Here is a 25,741-nt window from a genome sequence, read left to right on the forward strand (position 1 = left end):
TCCAGCTGTTGTTGGACTACACATCCCAGCATGCCCTGCATCAGTTTTAGCATGGCCAAATAGTAAAACTGTAGCAGGGCATGCTGGGATGTGTAGTTCAACAACAGCTGGAGTGTCAAGGTTAGCCATCACTGATCTAAACCATCCTCTGATACCCCCCTCCAGCTGTCACCAACCCACAACTTCCTGCATGCCTGTGTCCAGCACCTGAGGATGATGGGAATTGTAGTTTGTGTTTACCTCAGAGGCTGCCAGCTTTAGTGTACATACTGTATGCGCACCTCTATGTGATGAGTTCATGTCTAGTTTGCATTTCCTTGTATTATCTTACATATATGTGCTTATGTCTTATAATGGCAATTATGCGTATTTGCCGATTGATTTCTTATGCTAATTTGACTCATCTGTATGCAAAGCACCGATATTTTACAACTCACAGGTTTATTAATTAATTGATGAATACTACAGCATTACAGAATGGTGTGGCTGATGCATAGAGGCAGAATACAGTGTTGGGTACTGCTTACACAGTCACACTTTCTCAGAGAGTATACAGTATACAGCCATGTAATCTTCCTACAAGTGTCACCGTTTCAGCTGAATGTGTCCAGTGATCCTGGGCCAGGCTTTTTTCAGTATAGTTGCAGCCTTAAGGTCCATACACACTGGGTGTTTTTGCCCAGCGTGCCTGCACAGAGATGGTGCTGAAAATCCCTCAGTGCATACACACACTGATCGATTTTTCGCCCATCCAATCGATTTTTCCAGGCCGTACACACTGGACGGCTTTCAGCTGAAAATCACCCAGTGTGTATGTACTGTATCTGGATTGTACGTCGCCCCCCCCCCCCCTTCACTCCCTTATCCTGCTTAACAAAATTAAACCGTAAGATAGTTTGGAATGATACCTCTCAAAAACACCTGTGTGTAAAGCGCATAGGCCCTTATTCTAGTTGAATCGGACGGATGCGTATTTCGGACAGGAACCGAGTGTTCTTAGCCCCGCCTTCCGTACAGATCGCTCACAACGTCCGAATGCGGTAAGACGCCAACCGAAAGGACCGCGAGTGGATGTTTCATGTGAACACCTCCTCCCTCTGTGGGAACCTCCCCCATCCTCTGATGGTCACAGACCATCAAATGATGGACTGAGTGGTCAGACAGCACAGAGTGCTCCAGACCACTCGGACATATGGATATGGGCGGCCAGCTGACATCCAGCTTTGTTAGCTGTCCGCCCCCCACATGGGCGTCTCGGCCGCATTCCCATACGTACGCCCAGCGTTTTCATGAAACGTGGGGCGTACGCATATGTTAATGAGCCCTTCACGCCCCTCTCCACCCCCCTGATTGGAACTTTCCGCACGATAATTTTCTGCACGGAACTCACGGCATGTTCGGACGTGTGAGGCGTTCGCACATGCGCAGATACGCCTCCGCACATGCGCACACACCAACCATCGGCCGTCCGTCCGCATTCAGAGCCATCCGACTCAATCAGAATAAGGGCCATAGTAAGGGAGGATGCACAGTTGCAGCACTACTGTGAGTAAAATAACACAATCAGGTTATTGTGACCATTTTCTGAGAAATGGATTATTTATACCAGCGGTGTTCAACAGGCCGAACAGCTAAATGGAATTATAAACATCTGCCTGCTGTCAGTTAAGTTTCTGAAGATTGGTGTAATTCAGTGAATGGAAGACGTAGCCCCAACAATGAGGGATTAACTCAGGGATTAGGAGTTTCAGACAAAAATAATTAATTTATACATTTTTGTGCAAATATTGGTATACTTTCTCCCGCTCCCTATTGGCTTAACTTGCGATAGCTGCTGGAATCTTGTGTCAGGAGCATTATGGGTATTTCAATGACTTTTGCTCGCTGTCACAGCTCACGCAGTCAGTATTCAACTGACTCTTTGCACACGCAGCGCCGTCAAACGGCGCGTGCGGCTGCTAAAACGGCGAGGCTCATAGCTAAATGCAGCGGGCTCCCTGCGTTAGCCGCGAGCCTCACTATTTGGGGGAATCCTTGCCGTCATCTGACAGCGAGGGTTCCCCCGGAACATTGAATAGGGTGAGTGGCCAGCACGGAGGTTAAGTGGCGAGGGGCGCTTGTTATCGGCAATCCCCTCCGTTTGACCACCTCGGTGGCCGCATTGATTACGGGCCTTTTGCTTCACTGTGTCTAAGACGCGCTACTACTGTGGGCAATATCTGTATAAGCCACGCTAGTACTGTGGCCATTATTATTCTGATATGTACGCCCCCAAGGGGGGGGGGGGGATGCACCCATGGGAAGGCCCAGCATTTCATGGGCATTCCCATAAAAATGATGGGCGTTTCCATGGTGATTTCCCGATAACAATGGTGTGGAGGGCGGGCAGCTGATGTCAGCTGCCCACCCGCTTCCCACACAGGGCGCTTGCAGATGTAAGACACCAGATCGGCGACCATTGAATGGTTTCTTTCCCGCATGCAAGCTGCGAATGGTTGCAAAACACCTATTCGCATCCGTGCGGGGAGATTCGGCATGCGGGGGGGGGGGGGGGGGGCGTTTGTGTGGGCGGCGTTAAAATTCCGCGCAAAGCTGCGAAATGTCAATCAGAATCAAGCCCTATGTGTGTAATCAATGCTAGTACTGTGGCCATTATGTACTGTATAAGGGGATTTATTATGGTGGCATTATGTATAAGAGACTCTAATACTGTGGGCATTATGTGTATAAGCGGTGCTACTACTGTGGGTCTTATGTGTGTAAGCGGCGCTAGCATTGTGAGCATTATGTGTGTATGTGGCAATACAACTGTTGACATTATGGGGGAAATTTACTAAGATGTGAAATACACTCACAGGTCATGTTGCTATGGGCAACCAATCAGAAGCTACTTCTTATTTCTTTTTCACCCTCTAGGAGATAGTAGACATGATCTGATTGTTTGCCCATAGCAACATGTCCTGTGAAGTGTATTTTACATCTTAGTAAATTTCCCCATATGTGTGTAAGTGGCACTATTACCATAGGTATTTTGTGTGTAAGTGTCCCCGCCTTGAAACTCCCACCCCAACATCCCAGCTGAGTCATGAAGCTCCCCCCTTCCTCCACCAAACCATCAAGCTGTCCCCGCAGAGCCATGAAGCTGCCTCTCTCCCCTCCTCTCCCCGATCTCCCGCCAAGCCATGAATCTGCCCCTCACCTCAGAGCAATTAAGTTGCCTATCCTCTCCCCCCTCCACGCAGGCCGGCAGCAGCAACTGGAATCCCCCCCCCACACCAACAGAGCGGTGACACTACCATACACAAAGACACAGTGGCAGCTGCGCACCCTCTCCTTTCTTCCCATGTTCAGCAGCAGCAACAGTGGTGGGGGACAGATGCCTGATGCCGGGCTGCAAAACATAGTGCACATTACTGGGGTTATTGTGTGAGGGACACTAATGTGGGCATTGTGTCTAATGGATACTGCTGGGGGCATTTTGTAAGGGGCACTAATGGGGACATTAACTGTATAAGAATTAGGTCTGCAGGGCATTACCTGTAGTAATGCATTACAGTATGTGGTGTAATGGCCATTATGCTGTGCGGCATAATGTGTAATGGGCATTACAGTGTGCGACATAATGTGTAATGGGCATTATGGTGTGCGGCATAATATGTCATGGGCATTATGGTGTGTGGCATAATCTGTAATGAGCACTACGGTGTGTGGCATAATCTGTAATGAGCACTATGGTGTGTGGTATAATGTGTAATTTGCATTATGGTGTGTAACAATGTGTAATGGGCATTATGGTGTGTAACAATGTGTAATGGGCATTATGGTGTGTAACAATGTGTAATGAGCATTACGGTGTGTGACAATGTGTAATGGGCATTATGGTGTATGACAATGTGTAATGGGCACTACGGTGTGCCGTATAATGTTTAATTTGCATTATGGTGTGTGACAATGTGTAAATGGCATTATGGTGTGTGACTATGTGTAATGGGCACTACGGTGTGTGTGGTATAATGTGTAATTAGCATTATGGTGTGTGACAATGTGTAGTTGGCATTACGGTGTGTGACAATGTGTAATGGGCATTACAGAGTGCGTGGCAGTGTGCAATGGCCATTACTGTGTGTAATCCTAATGCAATGTGTCTAATGGGCTCTACCTGGTGCAGTGTGTCTAAAGGGCTGTATCTGGCACAATTTGTACAGGTGGCGCTACCATGTGGTGTAATGTGTATAGCGGACATGTACGATGTGATATGAATTGGTACGATTGTCTAGTAACGATCCATCCCCTTGAAGCCACGCCTGTTTATAGTATGGGAGGCAGGAAGGCACCAATTCCATTTCTGGCACAGGGTGCCAAAATATCTAGTTACGGCACTGTGTCGCAGTACTGTTTGGCGCCTTCACTGGGTCATTGGGAGAGGTCAGCCAGTTCAGTGATGCAGGGGGGTGGAGTCCAGTGGCAGGACAGAAAAGGAGCGGAGCCGCCGACAGAACATCATGTTGGGGGCGTGGCCAGCATGTTCGCACCATTGGGATACGCCGTGCAATGCCAATATTTAAGACGGGGCTACAATGACAGGATTCGAGTCACCCCCATACCGAGAGATGGGGCGTGGGAGACTGCCCGCATTCCGGGGGGGAGGGACCAGGAGGGCGACCCAATTTCCGGGACCCACCCACCCAGTACGCAAGTATGGGTAGATAATGCAAGTATTGCCTCATTGTTAGTGGTGTTCAATGCGTTATTCATGTTATTAATTTAGGTTTGTATATTCATTGTCATTTATACACTTCTCTCAGGGGAGAAGATGTCAGGACTTTCATTAGATACTGTAAGCATGCTCTTGTCTCCTCTTCCAGACTGTCCTATCCTCGTGAGACAGGTCTGTAATCATCCAGGCCGTTGGTTTCATCACTAATATCTGCAGAGAATGCACAACCCAGAGATACAGGGAACCCCCCCAGTCTCGCAATATACTTTCCTTGCCTCCTTGGACCTATTGGAGGCGGCTGATGATAGTGTGACAGTTATTGGAAACACTTAGTACAAGAACACAATGTTACGCTTCCCGGCCATTGATCTGGAAGACCTGAGACAGTATGGATTTACTGCGTGAGGCAAGATTGGCAGTTCTGTAATTAATCCAGACAACCTTCAAATCATACCTGATGATAGGGAAGTCTGCTTTCTGTGGATCTGTGGTCATTTGGTGTATTATTATAATAATAATAATAATTGAACTTATATAGCACTTTTCTCTAATACGACACAAGGTGCATAACAGAATTCAGAAACACAGTACAGAGGTTTAGAAGTATTCATGCGTGAGGCCTTCCTGCGATAAATTCCTGCTACTGTTTATATCATTGGCTGTAGGCAGGTTGATTGACAGGAAGCTGGCGTTTGTGGGTGGTAACGACATTTTCTGCGAGTGTCAGGGAAAATATGGGAGTGCCCAGATGTTTGAGGGGAAGTCATGTGACATCAGCTCCAGCCCTTATTGGCTTCTTCCTATCGTAGCCGCCAAGTAAGTCCTCGGCTACACACACACTGGAAAAATCATTCGATGGAGAGCAGATTTGCTCGATGTATCAAGCTTTAACCCCTTACCGACGCAGCCTGTTTTTGCCTTCCTGACAGAGCCCTTTTTTTCAAATCTGACATGTATCACTTAAGTGGGGATAACTTTTTATTGCTTTTACTTATCCCAGTGATTTTGAGATTGTTTTCTCGTGACACATTGTACTTTAAGTTAGTGGTAAATTTTGGTCGATACAGTTTTTTTTTTTTTAATAACTAACATAGACCGTATGTATACTTTATTATTACATCATTATTTCAACCTCCTTTAATTTTTTTGGACACTAGGGGGCAGCAGAGTCAAAATTTTACACATAACACAGTAAACGCTGCTTTTGGCTGTTCACGTTTGAACAGCCAATCGCAGCGATCGCCGATGGCGGGGGGCATCGCTGCCCCCCCTGGGCAATGAGGGAAGATGTCTGCTGTCAGGGACAGCAGACATCGTCCCTCTGTCACCGCGTCTATAGATACGGTGTCAGTTTAAAAACATGACGTACATTTATGCCATGTGTCGGGAAGTACATCCCGACCATGACGTAAATGTACGTCAAATGTCGGGAAGGGGTTAAAAAGGAAGGAGAGTGATAAACAGCCAGGAGTGAACCAAACAGTTGTGAGCCCAGTAACAAGGCCCTCCATACATGAACCAGTGGTGAGAAACACATGTAGGCTGCAGAGCCCTGTGCACTGTATGGTAATAGGGTAGGCCATCCTACCCTATTATAGTAGATGTGACACACCAATAAGGGGGCTCTGCCGTCCAAAGGGCATGTCTAGCTCCGCCTATGGGTGTGTCCTGCAGTCCACAATATAATATTGGGGTGATCCCTCCTCATCTACCCATCATAGTGAGCTGGACTATCAGCCCTGGCAGTGAGCACTGAACAGAAGAGCCAAACTATTGCTCAGTATGTCTATATTCACATTAATCATTGCTAAGATTAATCATTCAGTTCCCAGACTTGCTTTACGCCCATAATCCTGAACATTTTTCTTTCAAAGCAATAGAACATGTCACGTGGGGAGACAGACACGGGGATCTGCCAACTAAATTAGCACAACGAGCGCTGTGTACACTACTGTATTTCTCTGCTGGCTTATGAGATACAAATCCCAACTGGCTCTTTTGAGTGACATCTCTCATTCTATCATACTTTAGAGAGTTGTATATCGCTACCATATTTTAGATGGGTGCTGGATGCGTCACCAACATTCCGACGGTCGTTTCTTCAACATCGGAATCTCGACTCTCAGGAGCCCGAGAGTCGGAATCCAGACTTACACAGGCAATTTTCCCTAGTGGGGGTCCGTGACCACATAGGGGAATAGAATAGGGCGTAGCTCACCACTGGGCCTGCAGCATGGCAAGCGCATTAAATCCGCAAGGGCATGAATGCGCTCTCCCCCATCAGGCTCCCATTGCCAGAGAAACGACCGTCGGAATCCCAACTATTGGTGAGTTATACCATTCCCATTTTAGGTATTTTATATTTTTAGATAAACGGATATTATTATCATATCTTATATAGCTATATTATTACTAGGAAATGGACACGGTGAGTCCTCCTAGGTCACTTCAGGCTCCCCCATTCTCATCTCATTATTCTAAACCCCTGTTGCGAGGGCACTGTCTGAATTCTTCCTGTTTGTGTGGATTTGGTTTTGTTTTTGTTTTAGTTGTCTTTTGGGCATTTTTTTATAGTAAATAACATTTCTGATTGTATGTTTTTGTTTATTTAACCCTTTGAGTGGCAACGTTGCTGTGAGAGATGTGCAAAATATCCACTAAAAATGCCAGGGCCGTAGTTTGAGGAATATGAATCACTTTAGTTATTGCCGGCAAATGATCTGAATTCGATTAAATTAAGTTTATTTAATTATTGCGTCCAAAAAAACAGTTGCTGTGAGCGGCACTGGCATTTTTAGCGGATATTTTGCACATCTCTCACATCAAAATTGGCACTTAAAGGATTAAGATAAGCATTTGAAAGGCCATATATGAGTTTATAGCTATATCCATTGAACAATCTATGATAAGAAGTTTGGAGGGCCCCCAGTTCTATATAGGCTGTTCATTGTGGAACATGCTTACAGGATCCCACCCAGCGGTAATTAGCCCCGGAAGTTGCTTAAAAATGTTGGCAGCAGGGTAACCAACATTTATCAAAGGTTGGACAGTGATAAAATCGTGAGAGATAACGTACAAGCCAAATGACGCGACCGCGGCATTTTAGCCCTTCCCATCCAGGTGACGACCCCGCCCTCCTGCTTCACTGAGCTGGCTGCCCTCTCCCGGAGAGGGCAGCCAAAAAGTCAGCAACTATGTTTTAAGTGATTTTGGCCCCAGAACATATGTATTTTATACAGATGGAGCCGCTGTAGTCCTTTTCCTGGCGCCCGCCAGATCCTCCCCTCTGGCGAGCACTGGCGGACGGCGCACGCGCGTCCCAGTATCACAGTGGCTGAGCAGCGTCTCCCTGCCCCTCTCTATTTCGGAGAGATGGGCAGGGTTGGGAGGGGTCGGGACGGCGATGGGGGGAGGCGGGGGAAGCGGCAGATGGCAGTGGGCAGCTCCGTTGTCATGGGGCGCGCGAGTGTCTCGTGCGCGCATGCCCCCTGGCAGGAGCTGCCCGCCGGCGGGGGCTGGCGATACTTTTGCCAGCCCCTGCAAAGACTACAGCGGCTCCATCTGTATTTGTCCCTTATTAAAGGGATGGTCGGCAACCCTGGGAGGCACCTGTGGAAATGGTCTGTAGATAACAGACATTTTGTTAGAAACAGATATTTACACCCCACATTTTTGCATGTTGGATATAAAGCATCACTAGGTGGTGTGAAGTGTGCCAGCCAACACAGAGTTGCAGGATAGTGGGCGCTGTTGGTGCCACTGTCAAGTATGTCTTTTAATTACCTTTAATTATAGTTTCCCTCATCTTTGAGGCATGGCATCTAATGACTTCTCCTGTCTCCTTCCCCCACCCGTTCCATTACTAATACCTGTGCAACAGTCATAAACTTAACTTGAGTGTTATTTCGGTACTTGTGTAGTTTCACAGCGCCCGATATATCTGATGCGATATCGGCCGATATATCGATACGATCCAAAGCGATGTTTGACCTGTTCATAACCCCACTATCCACTACGCATGGGGTTGATTTTCTATAGTGTGGCTCGCGCAGCGAGCCACCGAACCTGAAGCGTGGCGAGCCCACGAGGGGATGTGGATTACTGCGCTCGCCACACTATATAAAATCCACTCCATGCGTAGTGGATAGTGGGGTTATGAACAGGTAAAAAATTGTTTTGGATCGCATCGCTATATCGGCCGATAACACATCCGATATATAGGGCGCCGTGAAACTACACAAGTACCGTTATTTCTTATTCAATCACACCGGGATCAATCCCATCGCCTACTGCATTGCAGTCTCACACTCTATTCATAAAGCTATCTGACCTTGTATAAAGAGCTAGAGAAGTCTAAGTACTATGGGCCTGATTCTGGTTGGTTTGCAAAAGCAAACTCCTTCTTTAATGGACAAAACCATGTGCACTGCAGGTGGCACAGATGTAACATGTGCAGAGAGAATTAGATTTGGGAGGGGTGTGTTCAAACTGATATCTATATTGCAGTGTAAGAAAAAAGCAGCCAGTATTTACTCTGTACAGAAACAAAATAACTCACCCAAATTTAGCTCTCTCTGCACATGTTAAATCTTCACCACCTTCAGTGCAGCATGTTTTGTCCATTAAAGAAGGAGTTTGCTTTCGCAAACCAACCAGAATCAGGCCCCCTATTTATATACCTCACCTTATACAGGACTTATAAATGATCAGCATTGCAGCTGAGTAGATCTATGTAGTGTGTGGCAGCAAGGGCGTTGTGGCTGCACACTACATAGATCTACTCTATAACAATGCTGATTATCTTTCACAGTACAAGCAGCTTCATATAGTCAGAAATCTCAGTTTTTTAGGGGAAGCGCTCCCTAAACAAAACCCACCTGCTGAGCACTATGTCAGCCACTGCCCGGCCCTGCCCCCGGCAAGCTGGCATGACATTACAGTCCCGTCGCAGACTGTAACACAACAGCCCAGGGAGGGCGGGGAGAGGAGGAGGCGCGGCCGAGCAGCCAGAGCCAGACCGCGATGAAGCTAGCTGAGTTCAGTGATCAGTTCAGCTGCGCTGCCTGGCGCTAAAGAGTTGGCAATCCCGAGAATTTTCCAGGCTTGCCAGTCTGGGAACTGAAGCATAGCCTGGAAAATTCTCGGAATTACCACTGAAGGGGATAATAAATCTGCAACCAGGTGTCCTGTCAGTGTTGTACTGTGCTGACAACAGTAATGCATTCAGCTATATAATTGTGAGCCTTTTGTTCCTCATCTCTGTCTGCCAGAATGCTGTGGATTAGAGATAATACATTTGCATTGGTTACATTTGGTACTAGGCTGCATTATCCTGACCTTTCCCTCCTTCAGTTCTATCAAAGTTGGGAGGTATAGGATAGTGTTTGTATATACAGTAAACTGGTGGTCCCTGTACAGCGTCTTTGCTACCAGCAGTGGCGTAACTATAGTCCCGCAGACCCCGCGGTCGCAGGGAGGCTCTGAGCGGGTGTGGGCGCCGGTGGTCTCCGGGGCTATCAATGGGCTGCAGTGCCTGCTGGTGCTGCTTACCATTGCCGCTGCCGCCTGGTGTATGGCCGGGAGTCGGGACCCACAGATCTACTAGTCTGCAGTCCTGGCTCTCCTGGCTGGCTCCTGCAGTGCTAATGAAAAAAACAGCTCACACAAAATGTCCGCCCCCTTAACAGCAGACACTTTTTGAGGACGCTGGGGGCGGACATTTTGTGTGAGCTATTTTCTCATTAGTACTGCAGGATCCAGCCAGTAAGAGAGCCGGGACCGCAGACAAGTAGATCTGTGGTCCCGGCCACACATTGGCGGCGGCAGCAACGGCAGGCAGGGTTGGGGGGGCGGGGGGGTTTGGGGAGCCGCCAAAATGTATGACGAGGGGGCGCTGTTTCTATAGTTACGCTACTGGCTACCAGCCCTATAGAGTTTTTGTTGCCTCTGAAGTTTTCACTTGTTTCCGAGTCAGTGTTTCATGGGCGTTCACATAAAACCACCGGGCGCTCTCATGCTAATGACCCGATGACGCGGGTGCCGGGGGCGGGCAGCTGACCTCACCGGATGTCAGCTGCCCACCCTGTCCTTGCACAGAACACACGCAAACCTAAATCACCTGAGAGTGTCTTCGTTTTGCGTGTGCGCTATACATCCTTCGATGGTCGGCGACCATCGTATGATGTGTTGCTCGCCCCATAGGCTGCGAATGGATGTTTATGCAAAACATCCATTTGCAGCCATGCAGGCAAATTCGCCCTGCGAAGGGGGGGCGGCGGTCTGTGCGAACGGTGGGTGGGCTTAAAAAGACACGCAGCTCTGTGAACTTGGCAGCACTGCGTGTGAACCAGAATAAGGTCCAGTATGTAGTATACATGCCGTCTCTCCTGAGGGAAATACAGGATTTTTAGGTAATCCCTTGCACCTCTATAAGGGCGGGCACCCCTCTCGCATCCTACGTACTTCCTAGATAAGTGGACAGAATCAGGAGAATAATACCAGGGAGAATAATACCGTAATTGTACTTACCTGACCCCTGTCGGATTCACCCTTCTGGGTGCCATAGTTGTGTAGGAATGGGAACAAACAAATACATGTGTGTGTGTGTGTGTGTGTGTGTGTGTGTGTGTATTGCTTAGCAATCATACCCAGGATTAGAACCTATGACCTGTCTCACTGGAGACATATACCTTACTGATAGAGCAATTTGCTTCTACATAGGGAGGAGAGGTGCCCCCTGGGGATCAGGAGCCTGGTGGCAGATAACTCCATTGCCTCCCAGAGTTACATCTTTGTATCTATCTATCTATCTATCTATCTATCATTTGTTTTACTTAATAGATAACATACCTCCCAACCGTCCCGATAATCGCGGGAACATCCCGGTTTTCGGGGACGTTCCCACGTCCCTCCCACCACCCGCAGTATCCCGTGGCGGGGGGGGGGGGACACAGTTGGGAGTCCCCCGTTAGCTGCTGGCGAGCGGACAATAGACGCTTTGCGCATGTGCACAGCGTCTATCCCCCGCATTCAGAGGGGCTGGGGGCTTGTCTAGAGGCTGACAGAGCCTCAGGGCCATGCCCTTACAGCATAAAACGGGGGCATGGCCTTGCGGGACGACACAATTATAGGCCACACCCCTCCCTCAGCAAGCCACACCCCTAATTTAGGTCACGCGCCTTCGGCGCGCGCAACTGTCCTTCTTCTGTCCAACTACAAGTTGGGAGGTATGAGATAATATTGCACAATGCAAGGAGCATACAGACCACAGATGGACAATAACCACGGAATATTACTATCATTATACGCCAGATACATGCTTACAGATTGGATTGTTTTGCCTGTAATAGAGACATTTATCCCACATTTTGGATGTACCATAACATAGTAAATTGATGTTTTGTGCTTCTTATGAAGTCTCTCAAGCATAACGCAGACACAATTACGTCTGGTTGGAAGATCACATATGAGCTGATGTTGTGGAAAATTGTTACTGTATGTCTTTAAAAGGCAGTGAGTGCCGTTCCTGCAGAGTGTGATCTATTATAGGTGCGGGTCTCCAATGAGATTCTTTGCTGATGTGTTCTAGATTTCTTATGTGTGCATGAAACATGGGATGTCTGGTATTACGTCAGTGACTGTGGTTTTTGAGCCATTGTCGTATGTCAGTCTCATAATCTGTGTTATCTGGAAGACATCCAGCTCTGGTATTATGACTGATGAAATCCAGAAAGTAATTAATCCTGGTTTGCAATGCATTTGTAAGTGAAATCCAGTAAACCTACATTGGTATGGCAACGCTCCAAGATTTCATTAATACCCCGTTCTCACTGCAGGCAAATTCCCGGGTCTAGCATGTCGACCCGGTCATTTGCCTTTTAACACAGGTTTTTTTGCAGTGTGAATGGGTCAACCCGTGTCAAAATTCCTGGGTCTCCAACCCTTCTTTTTTCCCGTGTTTAAGATCCAGGTATGCAGACACGGGTTGACCCATTCACACTGCAAAAAAAAAAACAGTGTTAAAAGGCAAATTACCGAGTAGAACTGCTTCACGTGGGAATTTGCCTAGCAGTGAGAACGGGAGTCCATCGCCGCAGCTCCCAGCATTTAAATGCCAGGTTAAAGCCGGGTATTTCACACTTGCAGTGTGAACACGGCATTAGTTTTCATTATATCAAGGTTGCCTACTTCCTGTCTGCCCTCTCTGGGAGAGGGCAGCCAGTTCAGTGAGGCACAGTGGGCGGGGCCACTGACTGGGAGGGATGGGGGCGGGGTGGATGATCAGTGTGGGGGCATGGCCAACATGATCGCGTCCTTGTGGCCATGCCCCCCGATGTGCAATGCCTACCTTTCTGGCGGAGCGGGAGGCTGACCCGATTTCCGGCAACCCTGCATTATATGACTGCAATAATGGTGCAATGGTGTATAACCTGGGGCCCGAACTTTCCTTATAGTCATTCTGGAGTCAGCAGTTGTGTGGTGTCAAACACGAGTATCACAATATCAGAGCTGAGGAGGGTGCTGGGAGGTATCTTGTTGGATTCCTCTAAGAGGTAAGTGAAGGAAGAAGCCCTTTAGCCATTATTTATTTATTAACAGTTTCTTATATAACGCATACATATTCCGCAGTGCTTTACAGAATATTTTTTTTTTTGAACATTCCCATCAATCCCTGGCCCAGTAGAGCTTACAATCTATATTCCCTACCACATGTACACGCGCACACAGACATGCAAGGGTTAATTTTGTTGGGAGCCAATTAACCTACCAGTATATTTATTTTTGGGTTGTGGGAGGAAACTGGAGTACCCGGAGGAAACCCACGCAAGTACGGGGAGAATATACAAACTCCGCACAGTTAGAGCCATGGTGGGAATCAAACCCATGACCACAGCGCTGTGAGGCAGTAATGCTATCCATTTCACCATCCGTACTGCCCAATTTTAGCAGACTAAGCTGGTGTTACCCAGGGGCGGATCCAGGAGAAAATGATGGGGGAGGGGGGGGGGGGGGTCGGCACCATGATAGGAGAGGGTTTGGGAGGGGGAGGGTGTTAGTGGTGCCAGTGTACATGCTAAGGGAGCGGCGAGAGAGAGAGGAGAGCAGAGAGAGGGCGGGAATGGGATTAAAAATAGACCCTGGCGTTTAAAGTACACAGGCCCAACTTGGCGACAAAAGTGAAGGATGTAGTTGTGCAGAAAAGGGGGTGTGGCCACTCAAAAGGGCGCATGTCCCTTAGTGTTGTGTACCACACCATATACAACTTCTACACATTATGCAACAAAATACTAGACCCCATAATACTTGACCCTTACACATAATGCCTAATGGATTGAGCCAAAATTCATATAATGCCACATGGATTGAGCCAAAATTCACATAATGCCACATGGATTGTACCAAAATTCCCATAATGCCACACGGATTGTACCAAAATTCCCATAATGCCACACGGATTGAACCAAAATTCATATGATGTTACATGGATTGTGCCAAAATTCACATAATGCCACATGAATGCATACCCTCCAACATCTGAAGGGCAGTAATCGGTACACATTCATAAAGGGGGCGTGGCCACATATAAACAGGGCGTGGCCATGGGTAAATGGGGCGTGGCCATGCCTCCTTTCCAAATGTGTACTGGCCATTTTTTTTCTTTTAAAAGGGGATACTCCTTAACTGTTAAGGGGTGGGAGTGGAAGAAAAGCGAGTAGAACAGGGAGGGCTTGTGAAGCCTTCTTCTGCGCCACAATTTGTACTGCGCGCCCCGGTCAGCCTCTGGCAGCTGGCCAGCTTGCAGGGGAGACGGAGGGTCATGAACAGGGGGAGCCTAGAGCTGTCTTCTGGACAAACAGCTGCTACAGCTTCGCTGCGTCCTAGTGCTCGCAAGCTCTACCATACTTGCCAGGGACAGCAACAATAGGCAGAAACAACAAGGGGGTATGGCTGTGTTTCTGGGAGTCCCTCTGCAGCTGTCAGGAGTGTCTACCTCCGCCAGAGCCCATTCTGACAGGTCTGCTGGAGACGGAGCTGGTGACAGCCAGCAATCAGCAGCAGTGCTCTCTGCACTGCAACCTCGAGTCGGCTAGCGCTAGCCCTGACGGCGCATCTTTGCTGGGGGGGATGTGTCACCCTGTCCCCCGGCCCAGCCCGCACCACACAGCAGGACTTTCAGGATACAACTACACTTCCGGGTTGGGTGGGTGGAACGCTGGTGGGACGCAGAACACGGGAGTTTAGGAGGAAACTGCTGCGCATTGGAAGGTACGGCGGGACCCGGAAGTTATGACAGTGACAGCCCGGACAAAGACAAAAACCGGTACATTCGGTACAGTTCTTATTTGCCGGTACAGACCGTTAAAAAACGGTACTGTACCGGCAAATTCGGTACAGTTGGAGGGTATGTGAATAGAGCCAAAATTCACATAATGCCACAGAGATTAAATCAAAATTCACAATATGCTTCATAGACAGGGACATTGGCGCACATAAAAAATTTACACCATAATGCCCATTACATGTTAAGACACACAGCATAATGTCCATTATGTATTATGCCAAACACCATAATGCCTATTAAAAATGATGCTACATAAATGCTACTTACCTACATGTTCATTGCCCAGGGTTCCATGTTCATTGCCAGGGGTTCCATACTCATTGCCAAGGGTTTCATGCTCATTGCCAGGGGTTCCATGCTCATTGCCATGTGGGATTACGTGCTCATTGCCAAGGGGGAATACATGCTTGCGGTAACTGGGGGACAGCCACCACCAGGCAGAATTGACAGCGAGGCAGAGAGCGGGGGGCTGCCCGGCTGTATTCAGAGTACTGCAGGTCTTGGCTATTTGTAATAATACCCTTTCACACCAGAAAATGCAGGGATTTACCAGGGAATATTGTCCCAGGATCATGCAGGGACATTCCTGGGTTGGCCCCTTTTACACCAGCCTAGTCCCTGCATTTTCTGGTGTGAGGGGGAGAGAAAACCACCCCCTCCCCTCCCTTTAACCGGCTATATCTTTGGAACCAACTGACCCATTTACATGAGATCATATTGAAGAACTTTTGGTACTTTTGTAGTTTCACGGCGCCACCGCGCGCACAGTCTATATTTACTGTTTCTCATGAAACTTGGCAGCTTGCCAGACTCTGTGTTTACTGTGCGCGTGCCGCTCTAGATGTTTTCAGCACAGCGCGTGGCTGCTTTACATATGTAATCTACGTTATCAGCGTAGTGCTAGCAGCAGCAGCGCTCGCTGCCCAGCGCTGACAGGTCATTGTGGTACTTGTAGTTCCACAGTGAAATAGACAGTCCTGCACACCGATAACAACGGGGGCATGTAAACTGGACACCCCGGCACACCGCTAACAAACGGGGCTTCTAAACTAGACACCCCGGCACACCGCTATCAAAGGGAGTGTCCCAAATGTAGACGCAAATCGCTAAGAAGGCTGCACCTAAATTTAGACGCTAAAGCGTCTAAATCTAGACTCCCTGCAAACCGCTAAGAAGGGGGCATCTAAATTTAGATGCTAAAGCGTCTACATTTAGTTGGGTCTAGGGGTACATCTAAATTCAGACGCTAAAGCGGCTAAATTTATTTGGGTCTAGGGGTACATAGGGGTGCACTGTGCAAAACACTATTAAACCTGTTCACAATGACACTAGTCGACGTAACAGCTGTCAACCTTGTTAATTCCACTATCCACGCCAACCCGAAGCATGGCGAGCGGACACGGTACGCTGCCGACTGACCTTTTCATACCCCCACTATCCACGCCGGCGTGGCGAGCAGACGCGGAATACATGTAAAGTAATCCGCGTCCCCTCGCGGGGCTCGCCACACTATATATAATCAACTCCACGCTGACGTGGATAGTGGGGGTATGAAAGGGTCGGTCAGACGCGTACCGCATCCCCATCGCGTGGGCTCGCTGCGCTCGCCACGCTTCGGAGTGGCGTGGATAGTGGAATTAACAAGGTTGACAGCTGTTACGTCGACTAGTGTCATTGTGTCAGTGTTATCCTATGAGGAAAACGTTCTAGCTTTGTCTGGCAATATATCCGGTTCCCAGGGGGCTAGTGACACGGGGCTGGGCTGGGCTCGTTGGCAAGCCCCAGTCCTCAGCTCCAAAATGAGCTATGTCTGAAATGACTGGGGGGGGGGCACCTAGAATGCATCTGATTCTGGCACTTAGGGCCTGTATCAGTACCGTATACTGTAAGCAGCGGCAGTTTGCTGCTTAGCTCGCGCTTAACTCCGCCTACCCGAACTCCCCCCCACCGCAGGAGAACCGAAGGGGAGATAAATCATTGGTTGCCGACCATCAAATGATTTCGGTCTGACTTTTATTTCAGCCAGACCGCCGAAGAGGGGGTGGGCGCTGAGATCAAATGATGTCATCGGCGTGCCTACGTTCCCAGGTGAACACCCAGCATTTTCATAAGGACACCCATAAAATGCTGGTCATTCCCCTGATCCGGGACGGTATCCATCCCCCACTCACCCCCCTCAGTCCCCATGCGAACGCCGCGCCGTGTGATACTCGCTGAAACCGCACAGTGGGGCCACACACGTGCAAAGACACGCATGCGCAGACCCGCCACCATTCGGCCCCTTCTGATCACTGATGAATCCCGGCCTTAGTACATATGGGTTTTTTTTCCCGCTATTTTCCTTTAGTACATTCCGCCGCCCTGTGTCTGGACCTGGCAGAGCATGGGAGAGGTCTGTCATCCAGGTGTACACGGAGGTTATCAGGGACTAGACACCTGTGGGAGGTAGATGAGGCAGAATAGTGAAGATTAGTTTTGAGTTTTATAAAGGGGGGGGGGGGGGAGTTATGATGGATCTGTATATGAAGGGAAGTGAAAGTAATTGAATTCTGGAGAGAATGCTGACAGAATGTCTAAAAAACCATTGGTTTTATTTTGGGTAATAAAAGGGTGTATTGCAGCCGTATTTCAGTGGTGGAGCTGTCAGGACAGAGGCTGGGGGTGGGGAACAAAGCAGAGCAAGGAGGTGACACTACAGCGCTGGGCCCTGGATTCTGTATTATGTACGGATGGTGTAATGGTTAGCGTTACTGCCTCACAGGGCTGAGGTCATGGGTTCAATTCCCACCATGGCCCACACTGTGTGGAGTTCGTATTTTCTCCCCGTACTTGCGTGGGTTTCCTCCGGGTACTCCGGGTTTCCTCCCACAACCCAAAAATATACTGGTAGGCTAATTGGCTCCCAACAAATTATCCCTAGAATGTCTGTGTGCGCGTGTACATGTGGTAGGGAATATAGATTGTAAGCTCCACTGGGGCAGGGACTGATGTGAATGTTCAAATATTCTCTGTACAGCGCTGCGGAATATGTGTGCTCTATATCAGGTCACAGTGTTCGCGAAAACCACCCAAAAAAGTGGGTCCCGGGGACCCTTCACTTCTAAAAATTGGGGTCCTACCTGACCTTTTCTGGGTCCCAACGGAATAAAGCCTCCTCTCGCCTTCTCCCCAGCATGGCACATGTGGGTCGGGGGGGGGGGAGTATGAATTGGCCGACTCGCATAAAGATACATACAGTATACACTAGAAACTATATAAACCCGAAAAAAGGGACAGTGCGCGCCGAAGGCGCGCACTAAAAATTTAGGGCATGTTTTTTTACATGCACACACCGTTATGCCCAGTACACATTACAGCACACACCGTTATGCCCAGTACACATTACAGCACACACCGTTATGCCCAGTACACATTACAGCACACACCGTTATGCCCAGCACACGCCGTTATGCCCAGTACACATTACAGCACACGCCGTTATGCCCAGTACACATTACAGCACTACTGACCCCTCTATAGCCACCGCTACACTATGGATCCCTCTATACCCACCTCTACACTACTGACCCTACTATACCCACCGCTACACTATTGACCCTACTATACCCACCACTCCACTACGGACCCCTCTATACCCGTCGCTACGCTATGGATCCCTCTATACCCACCTCTACACTACTGACCCTATTATATCCACCACTACACTACGGATCCCTCTATACCCACCACTACACTACGGATCCCTCTATACCCACCACTACACTACTGACCCCCTCTAATAAATCTCCCTATATATAATTTTCACTATCCTCCCAGTTCCCTACAGACAATCCCCTCCCCCTCTTCACCATTTCTGTATGAGACACCTGCAGGCCAGTAACTCACCATAAGCAGCTGTGCCCTCGTCGGCTCCTCAGTATTCTGGTCTTCTCTGCTCCCTGCATGTCCTCCCAGTGTCCTAATTCTGTTATCCGGACAGCGCTGCAGCATCGCCGCCATTTAGAGGTGCGGGATGCCAGGCAGCAACTGCAGGGCTCACTCCAGATGGAGTAGAAAATCAGCGGCTGCACAGTTGTATAGACGGGGGGGTGGGGTGGGGTGGGGGGGTGCGCTAGGGTGCCAGGATGAAGAACCAGGGGCTGCCACTGCTAGAGTCAGACGGAGCAGCGCAGAGGCAGCTGTTGAATGAAAAAGTTAAGAAGGGAAGGTGGAGCTGGGACAGACCTGTGGGAGATTAGGAGAGCGGAATAGTGTATGGCCCCTTGCTGCACCCGCTCTAGTGCCAGCTCCTGCTGCGGGCCAAGGCCAGCTTCGTAAGCGCCTGTCAGCTATTCCAGAGGGCATCCCTCCTCCCCCCTGCGGCGCTGACACGCCGTTCATTTCAAGGAGGTGAGCGGCATGTCAGCGCTGCAGGGGGGAGGAGGGATCTCACCTGGAATAGCTGACAGCCGCTCACATACAAGGAGGTGAGCGGCATGTCAGCGCTGCAGGGCGGAGGAGGGTTCTCATCTGTAATAGCTAACAGCCGCTCACATACAAGGAGGTGAGCGGCATGTCAGCGCTGCAGGGCGGAGGAGGGTTCTCATCTGTAATAGCTAACAGCCGCTCACATACAAGGAGGTGAGCGGCATGTCAGCGCTGCAGGGCGGAGGAGGGTTCTCATCTGTAATAGCTAACAGCCGCTCACATACAAGGAGGTGAGCGGCATGTCAGCGCTGCAGGGGGGAGGAGGGATCTCACCTGGAATAGCTGACAGCCGCTCACATACGAGGAGGTGAGCGGCATGTCAGCGTGGCGTGGCAGGGGACGGACGGACTTGCTTTGTGGAATAGCTGACAGCCGCTCAAACCATAGGAGGTGAGCGGCATGTCAGCAGGGGGGGGGGGGGGAGACTTGCTCTGTGGAATAGCTGACAGCCGCTCAAACTCATAGGAGGTGAGCGGCATGTCAGACTTAAGGGGCGGGTGAGGGGGGAGTGACTGTCCACACGCTGCCGCGCTAGCAGTTTATACTGTCAGCAGGAGGAGACTTCTAGCGCGGCAGTGGCTAATAACTATGCAGGGCGCAGGGCGGGAATCGGCAGCTATGAAAGGGGCAGGGCGCAGCGCCCTGTGAAAAAAGCCTTGCGTGAACACTAAGAATCTGAATCTGCACAGCGCGTCCTCGGGGACCCCTTTAGTTTTGACAGCTGAGTCCCCGGGGACTGTTTTGGGGTAAAATACGCGCTATAGCGCGTTTTTGCGAACCCTGTCAGGAACTGTTAATATATAAATAAATAAATCTCAGTACATTGGGATTGGGTGGAATTTAATACTTTCCTACTTTTGAAAATGAATTTCAGGGAGATTATAGTTGGTAGTAGAATTTTGCACAGCGGGGGCGTGTCATGCTCCACCCAAAGGGCGTGTCTAGTTCCATATATGGAGAGATTGTGAATGTGGCACCTAGAAGCGTGGGTGTGTACTGCTACATCTGAGAGGAATCTTTTAAAATTACTTATATCCAAATGTAGATGAGCCCCAAAGCAGTTAGTCCTACCCCTTTCACACCAGAAATGCAGGGACAAACCCGGTAATTCAGTTCCCGGGACAAGCAGGGACATTCCCGGGTTTGGACCCATTGACACCAGAAATGTCCCTGCATTTTCTGGTGTGGGAAGGGGGTGGGAAGGAGGCTGGCAGGAGGTGGACAGGAGGCGGGCAGACGGCGGGATGACGTCGGGCAGTCGGAGGGATGGCGGCGGAGGTGGACAGGTGGGGAGAATACTCACCCTGGTTGCTGGTCCTCCGCACAGGCCAGGGATCCACACAGACGGCGGCGCAAATGACGGGACAGGCGGCGGATGAAGATGATGCAGATGATGACGCAGCTGCGTCATCATCATCCACCAGCTGTCCCGTCATTTGCGCCCGCCGCCTGCATTAATTCTCGTCGGACAGGACACGGAGGACACGGCAACCCGGGTAAGTATACCCTACACCTTTCACACCAGCCAGGTCCCCGGGTTGAACTCGGTAAACAACCCTGCTACCTAGCCGGGTTGGATTGCCGGCAAATTATCCCGGTAATTTGTCCCGGGTACCTTTCACACCAGAGGTAGTACCGGGTTGTTCCCGGACTCAACCCGGGAATTTAGGCTGGTGTGAATGGGGTATAAGAGATACTAGACTTATTAAAGTGCTGGGAAATGGTGCTGATGGTTCAATGTAAATGTATCTGTCTCTCATTCCTTTTTCCCCAAAAAATTTAACAGTGTAATGTGGGCTAGGTGACATGAGGGAGATTGCTAGACTAATGAGGGAGAGAGGGAGATTGCTGCTATTTCAGGGAGTCTCCTGCAGAATGCAGGAGGGTAGGCAGCTATGACCAAGATTAAGATGTTGGTGTGATGCAGTTTTTGAGGTGGCATCTATAGCCATGGGGGAGGCACCAGCTAAAAATCTTGCCTTTGGCACCAAACTGGTCGGGGCCAAGCCTGAGAGGCATCCCAAGTTGGGTTAAGCTTTATTAAAACTCAAAGTGACCTGTACCCTGGTGTCGGAGGTTGGGCGCACCTGAAATGTGGTACACAAGGGTGGCAGGTGAATTTGAATGGAATCTTTTAGTATTTCTGTGTCTGTTTCTTCTCCTTCATCAGCGCCTGATACTACCCAAGCACTTTCTGAGCATCGGGTGTCTAATCTAATTGTATTATGTGAGTCCGTATCACCGGAATCTGCCAGCACAGATCGCTTTGTATTGTGCACAGCTGACAAGTGTTTGCCACTAATTACATTTTCTGCATTGTGTGTTTGAGGACGCGTCAGCAGCAATTTCCTTTATTTTATCATCAACATTGCGCAGTGGTTCTGAGTACAATGTACTGGACGGTACTGGGCAGTCTGAGAACATTTACCTTTCTCACCAACATCAGGTGGAATACGGTCACGGCTGCAAGGTCGACCACTGAAGATTGACAGTGCTAAGTTCAACATGGTCGGAAGGTCGACACAAGCATTAGGTCAATAATATCAAGGTCGACGGTCAAAAGGTTGGCATGAGTTTTTCACGTTTATTTTATTTAGAGCCGACATGGTAGGGTATTTCCTACGGAATAATGTATGGGTCTGATACAGTGCAGGATATAGGGGCCCATTTATCAAACCATATTTGCGGCTAAATCCCCGAAAACACCCGGGGTTTAGCCGCAAATATTAAATATCTCCTAAATGTATCAAAGGGGGACCGCAGCAGGAATCTCCGATCCCTGCTGCGATCACCCCTGCACCGCCGCCGGCCGTATCCCCCATAGGTTTCTATGGGGGATACGAATCTGCCCGATGTATTAACATCGGGCAGCCCGGCTTCGCATCCCTGGGCTATCGCCATTCTGGGATGGCGATAGCCCATTGTAGCCTATGGCTGCGGGATCGCACTACCGAGCAGGACAGTGCGGTCAGAGGGAGTCAGCGCATTACCGCGCACGTGCAGACCCCCGGCTTCCAGGTTAGGGCTTCGCAGGGACGAGCTACTTTCGGAGCCCTGTCCCTGTGCCCTTCTAATGATACATCCAGGAGGTGTAACTCAACACCGCAATGCGATGTCCGGCGATGCCACTGCGCCGGCATCGCACTATGTTGATAAATGCGCCCCATAGTGTCGGATACAGTGTCCGCCGGATACAGTGCAGGGTATAGTGCTGTTTGGATTCAGTGTCCACCTGATGCAATGCGGGGTATTGTGTGGGTTGGATACAGTGCAGATTAAATATAGTTTGGGATGCAGTGTGGGTTGGATACAGTATCGGTCACATGTAGGGCAGGTTGGATACAGAGTGGGATATAAGCCTTTATTCTGTTTCACTCGCAAAGGCATATTCCTTCTCAAATGGGCAAAACCATGTGCACTGCAGATGTGGCAGATGTAACATGTGCAGGGAGATTTAGATTTGTGCAGGGAAAATACTGGCTGCTTTATTTTTACACTGCAATATAGATCTCACTTTGAAGTAAAACCCCTCCCAAATCTAATTCTCTCTGCACAAGTTACATCTGCCCACCCCTCCTCCCTGCAGTGCACATGGTTTTGTCCATTTGAGAAGGAATTTGCCTTAGCGAGTGAACCAGAGTAACCCCCATAGTGTGTGTGTGTGTGTGTGTGTTGGATACACTGCAGGTTGGATACACTCATAGCACACTTACCATGACGGGGTGTTGGCAGTGCAGGGGTGCTGTCTGTGTGCTCAGATTGGGGTGGCGGCAGTGAAGTAGTGGATGTGCTGTTGATGCACTCAGTTTCAGGGTGGTGGCGGTGTCCTTAGTTCAGTCCTTAGTTAAAAGTCCCATTGATTCCAATGGGACTTTTAAAATCTCCTGCACACCCACCTCTGCCGTCTGCCAGTTCCCAGTAAGTGGCATTATGTTGTGTGGCATATAGTGTAAGTAGCATTATGGTGTGTGGCATATAGTGTAAGGTGCATTACGGTGTGTGGCATACAGTGTAAGTGGCATTAAGGAACGTGGCGTACAGTGTAAATGGCATTACGGTGTGTGGCGTATAGAGTAAGGGGCATTACGGTTTGTAGTGTATTGTGTAAAGGGCATAACAGTGTGTGGCGTATAGTGTAAATTGCATTACGGTGTGTGGCATACAGTGTAAGTGGCATTAAGGAACGTGGCATATAGTGTAAGTGGCATTACGATGTGTATCTTATAGTGTAAGTGGCATTATGGGGGGGGGCGGAAACAATTTTAGCAGAGAGGATCAAAATTTATAGTTACACCACTGCCCACGGTTTGGATCCTCTACCATCACGGTAGAGGATCCAAATAAACTGAAGGTCAGTTGTATCTAAGAGTGATTCCTTTACAAATCCAGAAGGCAGTGCATTGAGGAAGTGACTGACTCTTTAACCGTGACCAGGGAGCGGAAGATGTAGAGAGTGTTGGGGAAAGACTTTTATAGGTCCAGCTGCTAAAGGGCATGGATTCTTGCCCCATGTACGCTGGCAGGTTAGACTGGATGAATGGTCAGTGGAGAGCTGTGGCCAATTCATCTCATACCATGGAATGTTCCGTCTTCTGAGTTGAGTGTTGCGGCTTGGAAATATGGCAGATTATGCTGACGGCTCATGATCAAGCAATCTAACAACTGGGTACAGGAGGTTGACGGCTGATGTATTCTAAACCTTTCAGAGCCTAATGTAGTCGTGGCGCTTCTACAGTGCGTAATAATTAATGTGCGAATTCTATCACCATCTGATCTTCACTGCTGATTGTGTGGGAACAGGCTTGTTCAGCAAATACAATGTAAAGGTGCCCACAGACGCTACAATTATCGAATGCGTTTTGTACTTTTTAAGCACAAATTGCATCTTATGTACAATTATTGGATGGTGTTTATGTGCTTGTGCGATGCGATAAGCCCGATATTGTATGTCTAAAAAAGTACGTGCTGCACATACTTTTTAGACTACATCTGAAATTTAACATTACAAACATGGGTTCATCACATGCATCCAAGTGCACATCTCATAGCAAGCTGGAAGAAAAATTGTATAGAACCATTGTACAGTCAAAAACGCATAGCACAGTACAATTGTAGCGTCTGTGGGCACCTTAAGACCAGCGAAGCCCCGGTCTGTCTCTTATAATCTTTTATGGTATGTGAATTTATCATAGCAGATTTATAATAATCGTTATTATTATCCCTTATTAATTCTGCCCATGCTCGCTGGAAGACAGCAGAGAACAGCACACGGTTTGGCTACTTTTTCTCTTGCCATCCTGACTGTATCTGAGCTACAGTACACTCTCGGAATCCTAATGTGTTCCTAGCTCGCAGCACTACCGCCGTAATATTTATATCCCGTCTCTCCTTCTCAATCCATTTTAATCTCCCCAAGGGAGAAGGCTGAAAGACGAAGGCGAGCGATTTACTGTTTAATGGGTTAAGGGGTCAGATAGACCATAGACGCAATTCGCCCGGTGAGTTAGCAACTTGTTTTTGTTATTTGTCAAATGCATTTCTCTCCTATTTTGCGAGTTAAATGCGAGAATTTTAGAATTTCCCTATTTTGTGTGCCCCTTCCCATAAAATAACACAGTCTAAGGAAATGACCCGTGACATTGCAACTCAATGTAGGGATGGCCATCGTAGCCATTGCCATCGATGGCAACTCTGCAACTGGCCATCGATAATTATAAGCTATGCAATGGATGACCAACGATATTTTTACATATCGATGGTCATCCATTGTGTTTGATTGATTGGCATGTGGGCCAATCAAAACACGGGGTGGGGCTTCGTGGGTGTCGGGGGCGGAGCTAAGCTCAGTGTCCCGGCACTTTGAAGAAAAAAAAAAAGTAAAGCATCGTTTTGTTCCGTCGATGGAGGGAAACCATCTGGTTCTCCCCCATCGATGGCAAAAGTATTCGATATCGGCCATTAATCGCCGATGGTCGATGGCCATCCCTAACTCAATGTATTTGGGATTGGAACATAGGTCAATACAATACGGTCAACATGTGCACTAAGGGTGCCGGACGCGGTCCCGACAGTTGGGATCCTGACAGTCATTTACCCGACGTCGGGATCCCGACTGTCAAAACACAGACAGACAGGTGCCCAACGGCCACCCGCTATTTTCCTTTGTGGGGGTCCACGACCCCCATAGAGGGAGAATAGAATAGGTGGCGAGCGTA

The 25,741-nt window shown here is 48.9% G+C and overlaps 1 protein-coding gene across 4 annotated transcripts in view; it reads left to right on the plus strand.

Annotated features, from left to right (window-relative positions):
• PDE4A (phosphodiesterase 4A) overlaps window positions 1-25,741 on the plus strand; it is a 584,907-nt gene that overhangs the window by 9,856 nt on the left and 549,310 nt on the right. The window lies entirely within an intron of this gene.

The sequence above is a fragment of the Crinia signifera genome, chromosome 4 (assembly GCF_055691185.1).
Source record: "Crinia signifera chromosome 4, ASM5569118v1, whole genome shotgun sequence".
Taxonomy (NCBI): Eukaryota; Metazoa; Chordata; class Amphibia; order Anura; family Myobatrachidae; genus Crinia; species Crinia signifera.